This window comes from Octopus bimaculoides, chromosome 5 (assembly GCF_001194135.2).
Source record: "Octopus bimaculoides isolate UCB-OBI-ISO-001 chromosome 5, ASM119413v2, whole genome shotgun sequence".
Taxonomy (NCBI): Eukaryota; Metazoa; Mollusca; class Cephalopoda; order Octopoda; family Octopodidae; genus Octopus; species Octopus bimaculoides.
In genome coordinates, this window is record NC_068985.1 from 40,443,294 (window position 1) to 40,459,579 (window position 16,286).

Consider the following 16,286-nt stretch of genomic DNA (forward strand, 5'->3'; position numbering starts at 1 on the left):
TGCGTGCGTGCGTGCGTGCGTGCGTGCGTGCGTGCGTGCGTGCGTGCGTGCGTGCGTGCGTACGTGCGTGCGTGTGATTAAAGGGAAACAAACAGATAATTACAGATGTAAGGAATGTTTTAATATGAAAAATTACATAGACATTTTTACATGATGTGAGTAGGTCTTGTCTTGTGAAATGTATGTGCAATTTGTCATATGAATATATTCTTTGCATCTATAAATATTTGTTCAGTGTTCCTCTTTGATACACTTGAGTTTGGTCATTCTTCAGGATAACTTTTCACCTGATTGAAGTTTAAGAATTCAATTTCTCTGAGCACTACTTAATGACTATCTATTCCACACTTGCAGTAGTACTTTCTCACCCACAAATATACACACACAAACATATGAACTTATATTTAGAATTTCTGATTGTACTTTACACATATTTAAAATACTCAATTCTTGTAGGGCACCTAGCTGCATCTCCCTGTACATCAGTGTGCTATGATGTACCATTTGGGAAACACTGACATAACAGATCAAAAGTAAATATTCAAAGGTATTTAGTCTGACACTTAATTATTACTGCCATGCTACTGTATTTGAAGATATTAAAGGAAGTTAACATAGTCAATAATATTACCCTCAAAAATCAAATAATTTTGATTATCTTATTATAAATAGAAAATGCAAAGTTATTTGTCTACATTATCATCTGCCAAAATTGTAAAAGTAGGTATTTAAAGGAAAGAGTCATAATAAAAAAATTACAGCTGCCCAAATAGTCAAATTACTAACACTGTTTCTAGCAAGATTTTTTTTTTTTTTTGCTCATTACCTGTAGCTGTGACTATGTACTATGAGGAAGCTACTGCTCAATGTTAGAAACTGAATGCATTGCTTAATTAATGTATGTTCAGTGCTGAACTCAATTCCTCTTGTGTGTATAGCATCATCAGCTCAACTTGCCCTAGATACAGAACACAATAACCACAAGCAGTGTCCGCACAACCTAATGGGTTATGAGATTCATTCACTCATCTTGAAACTATGTTAGCATCTCAATGCCCACAACTTAGGTCATGTTGGTTCACATTTCCAGAATGGTTATTTATCAGGATATTATTAGATTTTGGGGTCGCCATGATTTTGATGATTTGGTGGAAACAAAATGTTCACACCAACCAATTGTCTGTCAAAACCATGGGATGTATGTGACTCACCAACAGAAAACAGTGTATATTGTTTTCATTATTCAGAGAAATGTTTATCTTTGAGAAGACTTAACATACTGTTTAGTGGATGGCATGGAATGTTAAACATTTTGATTCAAACTATTGCCCCCTCAGTTCTTTTTTTTTTTTTTTTCAATTCAAACTTGATAAAATTAAGATATTTTCAGAAACCAGATTCAGGGAAGGGATATCAGATTAAAAACATTTAAAAATTTGAAATTAAATTGTAAATTTGAATCAAACATTCAAAAATTGACTTTAAAGAAAAATACTAAAAACTGAAATAACAGAAAATTTAAGGCTTTTTAAAATATTTTCATATTCAATTTTGAATTAAGTAAAAATTAGAATTTCTGTTTTTAAAATATCTTTAATCAGATGTCTGTGTTCAGTATGGTTTACCAATTTAAATTTCAAATTTAACAAAAATATATTGTATACGACATTGATTTCTTACACTGTTATGAGCCTACACATTTATAGTGGTTGGAAAACAATTTGTTGTTTTACTCAAGCCCTAAACATGGCTAATATTTATTGTATTGACCTCAGGGGGATAAAAAACAATACTAACTCAGACTAATTTTGAACTCAGAATATAATTGAATACCATATATTCACTCAAAACTGTGCATAGGTTATAAAGTCATTTTTTGTTTTGGCTAACTATCATTGCAATTTTATTTCCAATGTTCAAAATAAACAGTGAACAGTGTAGTTGAACCATCTGTCAAAATCATAGCTTGCTGCAGATATATGCTGTTATCTCAGTAAATCAGAAAATACTAAAAGTAGAAACACCAATAACGCAGAGGTTAGTGTTTAATAGAGCTAAAATAACTTTAGAGAATTTTCATGTTTTGAGAACTTACAAAGGAATTCTTTCAGCATAAAACTGACAAGCTGTATGTTGCATAAGTTGGAACTGTTATGTCTGGCAGTGAAATATGTATATTATACATTCATAAAGAGAAAGAAAGAAAGAACTGTGATAACATCACAGTGGTAGAATGGTTAAAATGATGGGCTGTGCCCAAGTAGCCTGTCTAAAATTACTTATTGTTTTCATTTGATGGTTGATTATATCCAAAGTCAATCAGATATAGAAACATTTTCTGTATTAATTTAAGCAAACAAAATATATAAATCTAAAGAACCAGTAAACCCACGCATAAGAAAACAGAGTTGTATATCTTTCTAAGTTTGAAAAAAGCAAACGGCTCCTCAATCATTTTTTATGGTGTTTGATCAACAAAATTGTCTTCTCCAAATTACAAAGTAACCAAATATTCTACAGACATTCATACTTTCAATGAGATCCTCAGGCAAGGCCTTTTGAATTACAGATACAGTCTATTCAACAGGCTTCTACCATTTCTGTCTACTTTTATTCACAGGTATTGAGACAAGGGACATTTGCCCAATGTGTCATGCATTCAAAGTGAATCCAGAATGTCATGAATGTGAACAGAACTTATCAACCATTCAGCTATGGCTGGCCTTCTCTCTCTTTCTCTCTCTCTCTCTCTCATATATATGTGTGTGTGCGCACACATGCACACATAAATATATACATACATATACACACATATACATGTATACAAACACACATGTATACACATATGCACATGTGCACATATAAATTGTTTCCAGAATCCTCAGAAGGATCATAAGATAAATGTTATCTTCAGATATGATAATGTAGTCCTAGTTACACAATACTCAAAAAACGGATGGAATGGTCACTGCAGAAATATCTTTGATTATGTCAACCGAGGTAAGGCAGACCAGGTACAAACAACACAACCAAGTGCTAAGCACCTGAGATACCAAATTTTCACTCTTGTTATTTCAAATAATTTTCTAAAGTGTATCAGCTAATTTTTTTTTTTAGTAAGGTAAAAATAAGGGTCAGGTATTTGTTTCTGTTTGTTACTACAGACAAGATTAAACACCTGTAGCAGAGAGTAATAAAACTCATTAAGTACCAGTAACTTAGTATCATATCCATTCAACTATTTTACCTCTGTAAGGTAGGGCAGAATTCAGTAGAAGTGTTTCAAAGTCAGTAAAGCACACCTTCCCTCTTTTATATGAATAAACATCACTTTTGACACAGCTGATGCTATATTCTACCGGTTACAGTAGGAGATGATGTAAGAATGAGAATGCATAGTGAAACTATGAAAACACACACACACAGAGGGAACAATGTGTTTGAAATGTATGTTAAATTCTGAAGTTAATCTTAGACAAACAATTTTAATAATGACAGTGACAGATAAGTATAAAAATGTGAAAACATTTTTTGCAAAGAATATAATTAAATCACAGGCAATGTTAATTTCCTGTAAACATATAGCCATGTGTGTACATACACATACATGTATGTGTGCATACACACACACACATATATACACACATGCATGTTCTTGAAGCAAACTTTTATATAAAATATTTATACATCAGAGAAATCTGTCAGAACACACAAACAAATCAAAATAAATTAACGTTGAAGGGGTTTTTTTTACCATCAAAGAACTAGAATTAATAACATTATCTAATATTACTTGTAACATTTAGAATATAACTAATTATGAAAACATTTTCTGCATTAAAACGAACTAAAATTAAGAGGAAAAAAGTGAGGAAACTTAGTATGTATTTTCTAAAAATTAAGAAGGGTCCTATTCAAAAGGTCACTTCTATATGTGTGTGTGTGAGTGTGTACATCACACACATAGAGAGAGAAAGGCGTGATGGAGGAGGGAAAGAAAATACGAATTAATTAGAATAATGACAGTACAAATAAACATTTTGTTTGAGCATAAAATTTGATTTTACTAAGACTGGGGAAGGAAAAAACTACAAATATATCCATTTCATAAATCAATATCTTCATCAATAAAATAAACTTTCAATTCACATTTCGTTTCATTAAAAGAAAAAAATCAGCTTGCAAATACTACATAAACACAATTACACAATGATATACATTAAACTAAAATCTATTATAAAACCAAACATTAGTATTTCTTTCAGGAAAAAAATTCTATCTAATAATTCTGAGAAATCCAACAAATTTCCATTTAAAAATTGGTAAATATGTCTATTGATGTAGCCCAATAATTCATAACCAGTTTGATTTAAGTTAGAAGAAAGTTACTCAGGAATCACACCTTGTCTGATATTTTCAGGTGTGTGAATGTGTGTGTGTATGTGTGTTAAAACTTTTAGAAGTTTATGCTGTTGTTACATGGCATTTAACAGTTCACATATTTCATTCTTAATAATCATTATTACATTATACAAAATCTAAAGAAATTCATACATTTACTTACCAAGTCGGCACCAAGTTATCAAGGAGGTGAGAAAGTATTAAAAACACTCAAAAAAAGATGCACTGGCCTAGCTGCTGATGCAGAAACACTTCAAACTCAACCTATCTGATTTGGCAACTATAAACAGCTTCCAAACAACAAGTAGATGAATCATATAAGAATAAGTGAATTCTACAACTGGCATTCCTTACAGTCACATGACTGCTCATCTTTATCCTTCAGAGTTATGCCTTGCCCCTGGTAGGTCAGTAGCAGTGGCAACAGTAGTATAGACCATATGGACCTGGAGTTCCATATATGGTACAGAAGCTACTTATCTATAGCAAGTCTATTTTCCTCGCCTTTTAAAAAAAAAATTTTTTTAATTATTCTTTATTTGGTTCTCCCTCCCCCATTACTCTTGGCATTTTTCAGGACTATTTAATCCATATTATTTTTTATATTCTTCACTATAATAGAATTACAATTTCTGGATAAAGCCACCACAACCAACTATCACCACCACCACCACCACCACTACAAGATTGATATGTCTATATTAAATTATACCTTACCAGCTGCCTGTCAAGTAATTAAAGCAATTTCCCTCGTTTTTGTAACAAACAGGAAATAATATATCTTGTGAAAGTTAAGAATTCAGTGTTTACCTTTTTTTCTTTTTCTTTCTTTTAGACTGTGTGTTTGTAAAGGAAATTTAGAAACAGAAAAATACACAACTTTCTATGTGTCCATTTTATGGTATCAAGTGTTTTCTCTCAAGCATTTAATTATAGCATTGGAGTGCACAGCAGAACAGTTTTTTTTAAAAGTAAATAGAAATAACAAAGAAAAATATTAAAAACAAAATAAAGACATCTTGTTTACATAAACAGGAGAGACCAGCCAAAAGGTGAAGGTATATTGTCAGCAAGGATATATGAAGATTTATAAAAAGATTTAGGTTTTACAATATTTACACAAGACCCCCAGATTTTTTTTAAAGCAGTCAATATGCTCAGATAATTTTCTTTTTTACCTATTTGACATAAGAATTTTATCTTCAAATTGGTAATCGATAGCTACAAACTTTGAAAAGAACTTTCAATTGAAATAGATCTCATATGGATCAATTCTTAAAATAACATCAACAAATCCTGAATAAATAAATCTGTTGTTAAATTAAATTCCTATGTAACTATGGCAACAGTCATTACACCATTCTTTTTTTTCCTTATTTTTCTTTCAGTTATATTTTTATAAATGTTTCTATTGCAGATTATTACTCATACCCTGGATATTTTCCACCTGGCATTTCTTTTATTCATTTATTTCTCTTACTGGTTTCAGTCACTGGACTGCAGCCATGCAGGGTAGACTGGAAATGTGTGCATGTGTAGATAAACTTACATCATCATTATGAATAATAATAATAATAATAATAATAATAATAATAGTAGTAATGTATACAGTGTTCAGGTGTGTTACATATATAGATGCATACATACGTGTGTGCATGTGTGTGTGGGTGTAAATATAAATCTAGGCATGGCAATAGGTGCAAAGTATCACTTGCAGTTTAGAAGTTCATCTGCTTTACAACCACATGCATTCAGGTTCAATCACACTGCATTGCATCTTGGGTAAGTGTCTTCTATTAAAGCCTTGTGAGTAGATTTGGCAAACAGAAACTGAACGAGGCTCGTCCTCTGTGTGTGAGGGGGGGGGGGTGAGAGAGAGAGAGAGTCCATGTCTCTTTGTTTTGCCATCAGTGAAAAAGTAGTAACCATCATACAAGTAATATCATTCATTCTTCATCCACATTTACATATATTTTCTATTATTAAAACATGGCTTCACATCAAATATTCAAGAGTCCCAATTAAGTGCTGGTATATCATTAAAGCACTACAACATTAAAGCACTATTGTGTCCTTCTCTTAGACATTTCACAATAATTTATCAAGCTCTATTTACTCAGATTTATGTTGTTATATAACCCCATGACAGCCCTAATTCAGACTTATAATCAAAGGATATATCCGCCATAACCATCTCATTTCATTTTCAGACAAAGTACATCAAACACAACATTATCCATATTAGCTAATGTGTACCTTCCTTATTTTAGATGGTGAAATTGGTGGTGGCTACTATTTTTATCAGGATGACACACCATGCAGACGCTCACTCATCAGCTAACATAGGTAAGGCCAGTTCATTGCAGCAAACTGTGGAGACTATATAATTCATAAGATTTTCATTATCCACTAGTGATGAATTATGACCCTTTGACTAATCATATAAAGACAAAACTATCAATCATGTCCCAAAAACCCCAAATAATGTAAACAATACTCTTTTTTTTTTTATTTAAAATATATTCTACAGATTTTATTTTAAAATTTAATGGTTTCAAATTTTGCTTTCAGAACTAAAAAGAAAAATGTTAAATCACAATATAAACCACCTGACAAGTTAGCTCAGGGCCATTTAAAGACATGGGTACACTGGGTACACTGCACAATTGCTCAGCGGTCTCATAGATCTTGGAACTCAATGCTAATTTACGTATGTTGTGGCTTCCTATCAAGAAATAAATGATCATAGGTCCCAGTACATTAGCTTAACCAGGGGATTAGTTAATCAGAAATTTATCATAAGCTAGTTCCTATTGCTACATATGTAAAAGTATTCAGTAGAGCAAACCAGTTAACTGAAAGGAAAGTCATAAAATAATGAGGAACAAAACAATTGTTGCTTTGCCAGGTAAGCTAAGTTCCTGCTTCACTCAAAACCATACTGTACAAATTGATGGATTCTCTGTTTTAAGATGATGAGCATTCAGTTATTCAATTAACTGAACTAGCTACTCAAATTAACATGTAAATGGCTGGGTATTCCACAGATATGTATATCTTTAACGTGATTCTCAAGCTGAATCAGTGTGATACAATATATGACAAGGCCAGACTTTTGAACAGCAGGTACAATACATTTGATTGTACTTTATTCAAATCCACACACTTTCTGTCAAGTTAATTTTACTCACAAAGCTTGTGGCCACTTGATTGCAAAGCAAACTTCTTAACCACAAGACAGTTATTGGTATTCAGTGGCTTGGGTGGTGAGCAATAGATAGAAACAGGAGACAGAGGTATCCAGTATTGTGCATAAAGGTATATATGCAGACAAACACACATGATGGAATTTTTAGAATTAAAAAAAAATGCATAATGAATCAGACACAACTTTTTTCTACTTAATCACAAGGTCTTTGCTTTTTAATATATATAGGGTATAGTTTATCAATTAGCCCAGTAAATACCATGAGAAACAGAAAGCAAAGTTTAGCCTAACTGTTTTTCAGAAATGTTTTGTTATTAGAAAGACCAATTCCTATATTCTTTGCTATCAACGGTTGATGCTGGTAAACCCAAAGGTAAGATACAAGGATTTGAACTCAGTTTTGCTTGACATATAACAATACCATAATAGAAACAATAAATTTGCTAGAACACTTTAAATTTGATATCAACGGAATAAAAATAGTTATCTTATATGTGGGAGGAGGTATGCTCTTAAATGGAATATGTAGGGTAGCTTCCATAGTCTTTCAAAGCATTATTAGACTGAGGGGAATAACTAGGCATGAAGATAAGAATATGGTGATTTTCTAGGCACAAGGTTTTATTTTCAGAGATAGAACATAAATTCACTTTAATAGCCTATTGTTTAGTAATTAGTACCTGTTTTGCCCTTAGAGGATTTCAACTCAGAATGTAGAGGGAAGAAAGTAAGTACTATAAGGTATTTATCCCAGCACTAGCATTTCTATTTACTATCCTATAAAAAACTAAATGATGATACTGGCCATTCTGAGAGTGTGATGCCGAAATGATGAGAGCTTTAGATTGCTTAAAAAGTATTCTATTTATCAATTATTTATTGCTTTCTTCTTTTGAAATGATAGATAAATCAAGATATTATTTCCAAACTGAAATCAAGTCATCAAGAGTATTAGATAACTTGACAGCAAGAGTTAAGGAAGAGGAGAAGATAGTTGGATGTAAAGATATATAAACCAAAATGAAAGTAAGATGCAGAGTAAGATAAGAGGTTTTTATCTAACAGTTCTCAAACAACTAAGATAGATTCTTGATTAATGTTTATTTATGTCAAAATGCAGCAATCCATGACAGTGGCAAGAAATGTGATATGCAAGTGTCAACAGAGGAAATAAATATATACTTATATATTCCATGTACAACTATTATGCCATTATTCATATGGCTAAACTATAAAATAGATTACATTATGAAGAATTTCATAATACTCCAAAGTAAAGCACAACAGCCAGTCATTTTGCAACCTGAGGCATTCAGAAGACCAATTAAGATATTGGTAGAGGATATAGAACATTAATCTGTTAGCATTTAAACCGGCCATATCTAGCCAAAATATTCTACCTGTTTTATATTAATTCAAAAATTAAACAATCACATCATCAAAATCTCAAGGCTACAAGATAACGCATAATTAATTCGAAAACAATGCGAATAAATAAGCATTACATTTGACAGAGTAATTGGATAGGGTTAAAATATATAGCAATTCATGTTTGAAAGAATTAATATCTCATGCAAGTATTTTATTGTCTCAAACAAAACAACTTAAAACTTAAATCATTCATCTATAAAAAAAAATTTAAAAAACGGATATACTACAAAACTTCTTTCAGAAAGTTAATCCAGGAAATTTATCTTTCATCCACTTAACACTACAGAGACAAGAAATAACGCCAATTTCTCTAGATCCATCTGATTTATTAGAAGGAAAAACTAATCATAATAAACATCTACATAAGAGAACATTTTTCAACTTCAAGAAGTATAACAAAACTACAGTTCTCTTTCAGACATATTAAGATATATAGTCTGTAGGGTCAAGCTTAGTGAACTGCTACTAAAGGTCATTGGTGAAAATGCAAAAATGAACATTTATGATCAATTATAAAGGTACACAAAAGGATCTATAATTACATAAATCCAATGTTACTAAAACTAATAGAATTCACATATCACAAAATGTTAAGAAAAAGCCTGCAGTATTGATAAGACATTGTAGGATATCCAGTATATTAGCAAAACTGTTATAGAACACAGCTTTAGCCTATATTTTACTATATAAATCAAGAGTTTTAAAAGAATGTTTCACAGTAAAGTATAATTTGTATAAGATAAAGTGCTGATGCTAAGTAAAAACACAAAAATGATTACATTCAGACTTTAGAACACCTTATTTGGTGGTGGTGAGCAATGCACAATTGTTTACTTTTTCCAGTCTGCAAAACAAAATCAAGAAAGCAGCACCAAGCAGAGAGAAGGATAGATCAATCTCCAGAGACCCACATGCAAATCAGTTATAGCAAATGTGTGTATGTACTTATGTATATGTTCATGTACATTAATACCTATGTGTTTACACATTCATACCTATATGTGTATGTCAATACATCTCTAAGTGATGTGATGAAGTGTGAAGACATTAATATTACATTCACCAAAATGTCAATTTTTTGTTTTCTCTAATTTTTGTTTCATTTTTTTACCCCCCACTAATATTTACACTTTTTTTTATGATCTTAGCATTATTTTTATTCAAGTTTTATTTTTTCTAAATATATTTTTATACTTGAATTAAAACATATTTACAATTAATTAAATGAACCATTAATATGTTAACTGATAACAAATTCTGAACAGCTATTCTTCCAGTAAAAAAAAAAAGTACTTCTCGGTAAAAACATAAGCAATTGAAAAGAAAATATTTTGCTAGTTAATTTATAATTCATCTCGGAAATATTTTAAGATGAGTAAACCATAAAAGAATAACTAAATAGACGCAATGGATTAAAAAATTAAAACAGGAAAAGAAAAAGATAAAAAAAAAAACTAGAGATGATGAACAACATATGGAAACCACTGATTATGTATGAAGTATCAAGTAAAAATAGACTATTTTCAAATGAGGGTATCCAGCCCACTAAAGCAATTCTATGACCTTTCCTTATTTTGCACGGTATCAAGAACTATCTATTCCACAAAGCAAAAACACAACATATCAAATAATAAAGAAAAATAAATTACTCTGAGAATACAATTATCAAAATCCAGGTGATAATAATAATATTAATAATAATAATAATAACTACTATTCAACTAAAAGTAAAAACTAGTTTCTAAAAATTTTTTTTTTTTAACATTTTGCTTGAACAGCTGCCAGAAACAGTTTTATTTTCCACAACATAAACTTTTCTTTCCTTCTTTTCTTCTTTTTCTGCTAAGACTTTTCTTTTCTAGGTTAAATAATGTTAGGACAAGCAATAATATCTTACACTAACCCAGAATGTATTTCCTGAAGTTAACACTGAAACACCTATTAGCAGGTAGAGATACAAGGGAATATCACTCCCCAGTGAATACAGTATCTATGGAGTTGCCTCCCTTGGTTCAATAATAAGCACACTTACCATTCTGAAATTAATTTTGCATAAATATTTATTCTAAATTTAACAGTAAGTAAATTATATAATAAGGAAGATTGTTCTCTAGTGGCAACTTTATAGGTCTCAGCTTAACTTTAGTGTATAATACATAAAAAGCACAGAGATTAAGGTGGCAGACTCTAAAAGACATTTTCATGAGTTCAAACTTCACTAGAACCACTGAGCAAGGTAATTATATAGTTTCAGTTCATTTGCCTGAAAATACATCACTCTTACTTCCAGAGCTGAATAGTTATTTATATAGACAACTCGTTCTAAATATATTTGCCCTAAAAATGTTTAAACTTATAAAATATAAATTAACTATCCAGGCTAGTATATAAAATTGGGTATTTAATTTCTTTTGTTTTTTAAGCAAAAGTTCAATAGTGAATTACTTTCTGTGGATTCAAATCTCATTCTAACAAAAACATAGTAATCCATGGCTGAAGACAATCATCCATGGTGCATACTTTAATCAAAACTCACAACTAATTACTAATTTCAACTATGAATAGTCCAAAGAGGAATATTCCATGCTATATGCACATCATTACAAATCAGTATGGAGTATAATTATATGATAGCAAATAAAAATGGAAATATTTCTTAAGCTCCAAGATGTTGTTATGGTTGGGTTCTTAGCTTTCAATTTCAAGGATTGAAGCACATTTGAAGTACATCATCACCTGGATCGAATATTAGTCTCTTGTAGCTAACATTCCCAGATGATTTGGTACCTATTCCCAACGTAAAAGTAAATTGGAATGAAATATAAAATGTTCTGTTCAAAAACACCTGAATCCATTTGAATTTATAAAAAAGTAATCCAGTACCTTACACAGTTAGATATCTCACTTCTCTTGGTAGTGGTGTGGTGAAGCTGATAATAAAGATGATAGAGGGGGCAGCTAAAAATAATATATCATTTAACAATATATCTCAAACAAAATACAGGTATTAATAACACCTTGTAATGCATTTGTCTAAAAAAAACCCTTGGATGAAAAACAGCTGAAGGCTACCCACAGATAATGTAAACATAATGTTACAAATAGTTTAAGAGTTTATCTCTGAGCATATACAGCTATTAATAAAACTTGTAATATATTGATTTAAAAACCCTCCCGCATAGAAAAAAGGCTGAGTCCCTTCTCTCCATCTAAGATGGTCTTTGACCTTTTCTTTTTTTTTTCTGTCTATTAACTTTTGGCTACTCCCCTATCCAATACAATGGGTTTTCTAACTTAATATTTTACAAGCTATTACTTATAGCTGTAAAAGGCAGCAAGCTGACAGAACCATTAGCATGTCAGACAAAATGCTTAGCAGCAGTTCTTCTGGCTTCAAGTAGTGTGTTCAAATGCCACAGAGATCAACTTTGCCTTTCATCCTTTCAGGATCGATAAAATAAGTACCAGTCAAGCATTGGGATCAATGAAATTGACTAGCCCCCTCTCCCAAATGGTTAGTCCTTGTGCCAACAGCAGAAAGAATTATTTATAGCATTGAAATACACTGTTAAATTATATATTTGTAACATCATGTTTATGTTTATGCTAGAAATCATTATTACCATTGCTATTATTTTTAGTTGCCCTTCTATCATCTTTATTATCAGCTTCACCACAATATCATCAGGAGAAGTGAGATATCCACTTCAAGATACACAATTAAAATGATTTGTTTACATATTTCTCAATGCTTCTACATTTATATTTATAAATGTAAGTAACGTTACATATATCAGATGAGAGTTTAATTTATTGTATGATGCCAATATTTGTCATGTATTATTTTATTAACTCTGGAAGGATGAAAACAAAGTTGACCCAATTGGTGGTAATAATAAAAACAATGAATATATTAAGAACAGTAACCTAACAATACAATGGATACACTGTGAAGACAAACGTTAACAGACATTTTCAGCCAGCAACTTACACTTACCAAAAGGCGATTGTATTATAGATGTCAAGATGAATCCTTAACACTTCACCTTACAATATGGAGTCAAAAAAGCTCTGTCCATCAATGAAAGCAGATCTTATTATGAGGCACAAGCAAGCTAGAAGAGCAAAAAAGGTGCTGAGATCTGCAGTAGAATATGATGAGCTGAGGCAGAGATAGAGAAGACAATGCTTTAGCAGAATTATTACACCTTTGGGACAAATGTTTCACAATATTCCTTCAAACTCTTTACATTCTGAGTTCAAATTCCACCAGGATAAAATTTGCTTTTCATCCCTCCAACCTTGATAAAATAAAATAACAGTCAAGTGCATTGTTGAATGGTATCAACTAGCCTTTCTTCTTCAAAAAATGCTTGCCTTGTGTCTAAATTAACAAATATCATTTAGCATATAGGAAGTTAAAAGTATTTACATTCAGTGTTCAAATACCATTGCGATCAACTGTGCCACCCATCCTTCAAGAATTAATAAAACAAGATAGGATCAATAGCACTCCTCTCACTATCATCACCATCAAAATATCAATGGATTAAAATCTAATTTTATCAAAACCAATGTGATCAACGATTGTAGAATAAAAACAGTCATCTACAATTAGTTCTTTAAAGTTAAAAATAATGAAAAGGTTTGTTGAGAATTAAACCAAGCTTCAAATTGCTTACTATATCAATTATGAATTCTGACCATCTATAAATTTCATACATAGATATTGTACAAATGAATAACTCGTCTTCTGTTCACTTAACTTACTTTTTAAACTTATAGGTCATTAGTTCATTTCAAGTGTTTTAGTCTCAAAGTTTTCAACTATTCACAATGGAGTTATATGCATTCATAAAACTATAAAATTGCAAAATTTCAGCAAAGTGACTAAAAGCATTGAAATCATATGTTACAAATATAATCTCAAGTGTTTACTCCTAACTAAAATGATATTAGCATGAAATTTAAGCATAAATATATCTAACAATGATCAGTTATTTACTGTTTGAAATATAGAACCTATATAAAAAATATCAACAGACTTTCTCATTAATGTTGGTATGGCAGTTGTGAGCAACAACTATATATCATAATCAGCAATAGGAATATTTTTATTGGTAACACTTTTCTAATACTTTAGTAATAGGTCCAGATCCTTTTCAAAGTTATTTATTTGAATCTTGTTTATTCTTTTCTAGATTGGTAATTTGAAATTTAACACATCTTTACATATATATATATGCAAAGAATAAAAAGTTTAGAATGGTACAACAATGCAGTATAGAACAAAAAATGGACTATATACCTGTTGAAATTTGGTTATCTATAGTCCAATGATATTTCGGAATTACAATTCCTTCTTCAAATCTTCTTAGCTGGAATCTCTGCTATAAACAGCTAAGATCTGAAGAAGGAATTGTAATTCCGAAATATCATTGGACTATAGATAACCAAATTTCAACAGGTATATAGTCCATTTTTTGTTTTATAGTGCATTGTTGTACCATTCTAAACTTTTTATTCTTTACAAACAATACACAATGCTTCAAGTGAACTACAATACTCTCCTATATATATATGCAATACCTTGTCTGTTACTGAAGCATGAACAGTCAGGAATTTCCACTTTTTGCAAGGCAAAGGAGTGGCAGAAATCCATGGTGAGATGAAGGAAGTTTTGAAGGATGGCTCCCTATCTTACTCCAAAGTGAAAATCTGGGTGTCAAAGTTTCAGACTGGTCATTTCAAGGTCACAGATGAACCCTGATCAGGATTAACCAACTTCCACGACCACAGAAAACAAAGCCAACGCTGTCTACATTATGATTCTCAAGGACCACTAGATTTCAGTTAAAGTCATAGCTCAGACTCTGGAGATTTCCTGCAAAAGAGTTGGCCACATCATCCACAAACATTCTGGACATGAGAAAGCTTTCCACAAAGTGTGTGTGTGTGTGTGTGTGTGTGTGTGTGTGTGTGTGTGTGTGTGTGTGCGCGCGCGCGCGCGCGTGCGTGCGTGTGCGTGTGCATGTACAGTGATGGATTCGAGGGATTTGTTTATTTACAAGTTTGTGTCTTAATTTCACCTATAATGGTGATATTTAAAATAAAATTTTTCTTTTTTTTAAATGGAACTTACAAATTTGCCAATAAGCAAGTGAAGTCAAACACTTACAAAGTTTAATTCAGTTCAATTAAAAAGCATGGGTAAGCAATGCATTGTAAGCTGCACTATAATTTGCAAAAACATTTATTTGCATGCAGTGTATATATTGCCCCTCCAATGCCTTTTTTTTCATTATTATCATTATTATTATTATTATTGGCAGCAAACTTGCAAGATCGTTAGCATGCTGGATGAAATGCTTAGCAGTATTTCACCCATCTCTACTTTCAGAGTTCAAATTCAGCCGAGGTTGACTTTGCCTTTCATCTGTTCAGGATCGATAAATTAAGTACCAATGAAACACTGTGGTCGATGTAATCGACTTATCCTCTCCCCCAAAATGGCTGCCCTTGTAGCAAAATTTGAAACCATTATTATTATTATTATTATCATTATTATTATTATTACATGAAAAAGGCTGTGAAATGGTTGTAATCTTAAGGATGAAAAGCTGCTGAAAAAATATATTAACCTCTCATACCTCCTGATTTTTTATGGTTTATATATATATACATGCATGCAAGAGTGTGTATGTGAGAGAGGGGGAGATAGAGAGAGCATGTGTGTGCATATGTGTATGCATGTGTAAAAGAGAGAAAGGCAGACAAAAAAGCAGAGAAAGAAAGAGTGGAAAAATAGGAAGTTAGGAGGTGTACATTATATATGCAAAACACAACCACACTCTTTTTGGGTCCTCATTGCAAAACTTTTGGTTCCTGCTCATATTCATCATCAACAGTTGATGATAAAAATAATATTTTTATCACCAGCAGATCATGGTGATGATAATATTATCATCAACGTCATTATCATTATACGACGATAATAATATTATCAACAATACATCCAAAACTAGAAGTTTTTCCTAGCATGTGAGCATATATATCACACAGGCACAGAAATTTAGTTAGCTTATTTAGGAAATTATAATTATGGCATTTTTTTCTTTCTTTTTTTTTTTTTTTTTTTTTTTTTTTTCCTATAATCACACTTTTGTAATGTGGAACAGACATTTAAACATCATAGTTTCATAGTTTATCTAGTTTCTGCTATTCTGCAACACAAATATTAATAAAA

General features: G+C 31.3%; 1 protein-coding gene across 12 annotated transcripts in view; it reads right to left on the reverse strand.

Moving 5' to 3' along the window:
- LOC106869124 (sorbin and SH3 domain-containing protein 1) overlaps positions 1-16,286 on the reverse strand; it is a 482,929-nt gene that overhangs the window by 418,057 nt on the left and 48,586 nt on the right. The window contains exon 1 of one of the 12 annotated variants that reach the window (XM_052968337.1): positions 4,565-4,742. The exons of 2 other annotated variants lie outside the window; for them this stretch is intronic. The gene's annotated coding sequence lies outside the window, so the exon portion shown is untranslated. Of the gene's footprint in view, positions 1-4,554; positions 4,743-16,286 lie in introns of those variants that run through there. 9 more of the 12 variants (XM_052968339.1, XM_052968343.1, XM_052968344.1 and 6 more) reach the window with 9 other exon arrangements.